This window comes from Nicotiana tabacum, chromosome 15 (genome assembly GCF_000715075.1).
Source record: "Nicotiana tabacum cultivar K326 chromosome 15, ASM71507v2, whole genome shotgun sequence".
In the NCBI taxonomy this organism is placed as follows: Eukaryota; Viridiplantae; Streptophyta; class Magnoliopsida; order Solanales; family Solanaceae; genus Nicotiana; species Nicotiana tabacum.
In genome coordinates this window covers 47,292,409-47,296,462 of record NC_134094.1, presented here as the reverse complement: position 1 = coordinate 47,296,462, position 4,054 = coordinate 47,292,409, and positions in this window count along the sequence as shown.

Below are 4,054 nucleotides of genomic sequence, written 5' to 3'. Positions count from 1 at the left end.
TCTATTTTGTATTCCAGATAATTTTACTCCCTAGTAGATGCTCATACACTTGTGCCACCGGGTCTTGAGGATATAGAATTGCTCTTGATTGTATTCCTCTATGATTTTTCTGGTTCATATTTTTGCGTTATTCGAACATTTAAAATAATAATAATAACTATATTTTTTATAAAAACGAATGATATCCACTCTTATTTCTATAATTGTTTCGAAATGTATTTGGATTAACTAATAATGTGATGATTTAATTATTAGCTTTTCTAACGACGACGTTGGGTGCCATCACGGCCTATTATGGGATTTGGTTCATGACAGTTGGTATCAGAGCACCGGATTCACTAAGATCTCACGTTTCATGAGCTGTGACGACCCTATAGGTCTTTTTGAGTTCTAGCCCTTATTCCGCATCCTGAGACCTCTATTAGCTCCATTTAGTATTTCTCAATTTGTGTGCGCAGTCAGTGTCTTTTTCCGAAAAGTTTTTATTTAAAAATTTGAAAAAATATGATTTTTAGTTTTAAAAATGACTTGAGTTTACTACGGTCAACATATTATGTAAACGACCTTGGATTGGTATTTTGATGATCCCGGTGGGTCCGTATCGTAATTTTGGACTTGGGCGTATGACCGGAATTGAATTCAGAAGTCCCTAACTTAATTTGACTTGATTTGTTGAAAACTAGTAACTTGAAGGTTTAAAGATTTTTTACGTTTGACTGTAGGTTGACTTTATGGCTACCTAGTTCGGATTTTGGTTTTGAAATGTGGTATACGTTCATTTTACAATTTAAAACTTGTCTGCAAAATTTGGTGCAAAACAGAGTTGATTTGATAGGATTCAGAAGCTCGGTTGTAAATTTGGAAGTTCTTGAGTTTCTTTGAAAATTACATGCATTTTGATGTTTGATTTGTATTTCTAAGTGTTATTTGATGATTTGATCGCGCGAGCGAGTTCGTTTGATATTATTACACTTGTGTGCATGTTTGGTTTGGAGCCCGATGGACCCGGGTGAGTTTCGTATAGGCTACGGACCATTTGAACTTAGGAAAAATTGCTGGTTTAGCTATCTGCTGGTATATGGTGTTTTGTGCTTTGCGATCACGAAGGAAAAATTGGGCTAGGACGGATTCCTTCTATGCGAGTGTGAGGATGGGGTCACGAACGAGAAGCAGTAGTGGGATTACCCTTCGCGATTGGGACCGTACTCACACAAACGCGATGGGTTAATGGGTCTGGGGGTAGACTGGGCTATACTCTACGCGAACGCGGGCCTAGGCTTGCGAACGCGAAGGACATATGGGTGAGGCCATAACGAACATGGAGCATATCTCTCGAACGTGTAGGCCATTTGGGCCGCTGTGCTTCGCGATCGACACTTAAATATGCTCGCTAGTCGAATATAGTATAATATAATATCGTATCCACATGGATTGGAGTTAAACAATATTTTCGTAGTTTATAGCTTGGTTGCTATCCAAGATGATCAACAATTGAGAATTATGTGATTAAAAACTAAAATTAACTAAGAATCTAAAGCTAATTGACAAATGACAATCGAAATAAAAGTAAGCAAATAAGATATCAATGGGAGAAAATAAGGATTGATTGGATAGGTGCAAGATAATTGTCTGGGATTTAACTCTAGTTAATTCACTTTTAGTGTTTAAGTGAATTTCTCAAATTCACTCAATTATTAGTTCAAACGTTTAGTATAAACTTCTCTCTCGATTATGTATTGAATGCTTTTTTTAATTATGAAGTGAGTTAATTATTTCTTTAATTATTCTTGTTCTTTAATGTTTCCAAAGGGATTAGCTAACCCTAGGACTTGCCCATTAATTTTGAATTAATCTTGGAAAAGGTAATTTGGGGTTGGTAAAGATTAATTAATAAGAACTTGAGGCATTAACCCTCGTTTTATAGATTCTACCTAGGTATAGGATTGAACTACTTGTAGCCATAATCGGGTGCACTTAATCTCTTAATTGTCTTAGGGATAATTCAGTTAGGAAGTCTTTTTAGTATTCGCAAGTAGCTAATAAAGAATTAATATTCGAGGCTAATTAACAAACTTGCTCATATTTATAAAATCGTAAAATACATTGGATCGTTACTTGAGTGTAATTCCCCGTGTATCCATGCTTGTAGCTATTGATCATTTTACTTACATTCTAGGTTAGTTTATATTTTTGCATTTAGACATAAATATTCTCTCAAAACCTTTTTTAGTGTTTGGCTTAGCATAATAAGAAATAATTCTCTTACTTGCCCAATCGCCTACATATTATTCTTTGTGGGATTCGACCCCGACTCAGAGTTGGGTATATTATATTTCATGCGACCGTGAGCGCTTACTATTTTAGTAGTGCACTTGGACGTCATCAACTATCTAAGTAAGAAGTTCATGTCCTACGAAGCTCAGTATTCTCTATTAGAATGTACCTGTTGTGCTCTGACATGGATAGCCTAAAAGTTGAGACATTATTTCTGCCCATACACCACATACCTCATATCGAGAATGGACCCCTTAAAGTGCATTTTCCAGAAACTTATGCCTACTGACAAGTTGGCAAAGTGGCAAATACTGCTAAGTGAGTTCGACATTGTCTATGTGACTCAAAAGGCAATCAAGGGGCAAGTACTGGCCGATCACCTGGCAGAGAACCCTTTAGGTGGAGAATACGAACCATTGAAGACGTTTTTTTCGGATGAGGAAGTATCTTTCATAGGAGAAGATATAGCCGAAGCTTATGATGGTTGGAGAATGTTCTTCGACGGAGTGGCAAACTTCAAGGGAGTGGGCATTGGAGCTATCCTTGTATCAAAAACCGGCCAACATTATCCGATATCCACCAAGCTCAGGTTCCCATGCACCAACAATATGGTAGAATATGAGGCTTGCATTTTGGGACTTATGTTGGCCATCGACATGAACATCCAGAAATTATTGGTAATCGGAGACTTAAACTTGCTGATACATCAGGTACTCAGAGAATAGGCCACCAAGAATACCAAGATACTACCGTACTTACACTGTGTGCAGGAATTGATCAAGAGATTTATAAAGATAGAATTCAAACATGTTCCCCAGATTAAGAACAAGTTTGCAGACGCATTGGCCACCTTATCTTCCATGATACAACACTAGATAAGAATTATATCGAACCCATCCCGATAGAGATCCGCAAGCAGCTTGCCTACTATGCTCATGTCGAAGAGGAATTTGATGGGAATCCATGGTTTCATGATATCAGGGAGTATCTGGAAAAGGGAGAGTACCCGAAAAATGCTACACGCACTCAAAAGCGGACATTACGGAGGTTAGCTAACCATTTCTTTCAGAGCAGAGGAATCCTGTATAGAAGAAATCCCGATCTAGGATTTCTAAGATGTGTCAACGCCAAGGAAGCATCCAAACTACTCGAAGAGATACATGCCGGTACATGAATACCACATATGAATGGGTTCATTTTAGCCAAGAAGATATTAAGGGAAGGATATTTCTGGATGACTTGGAGACCAATTGTATCAAGTTTGTAGAGAAATGTCACCAGTGTCAGGTACACGCCGACATGATACGGGTACCACTCAATGAACTAAATGTGACGAGTTTGCCTTGGCCTTTTGCCGCTTGGGGCATGGATGTCATTGGCCCAATCGAGTCCACTGCCTCCAATGGACACAAATTTATCTTGGTAGCCATTGATTACTTCACCAAATAGGTCGAAGCCTCCTCCTACAATGTCGTGACAAAGAAGGCCGTAGCAAATTTTGTTCTGGATCTATTGTTGCTGATTCAGGGTGCCAGTTAATTATCAGTAATAATGCCGCCAATCTCAATAGTGATCTAATGAAAGTGATCACTCCCAACTATGACTTACAAAAAGGACTAAACGGTCGCTGCAAATGAGTCCAGGGTTGAATCCCACAGAGAACTAAGGCTTAGCTATAGTTATTTAATATCACTAAGAAAACAAGTTCAAACAATTTTCGATTATAAAGATTAAGATTTTTTATTTAGACTACTAAACTAAAAAAATTACTAAAGCAATA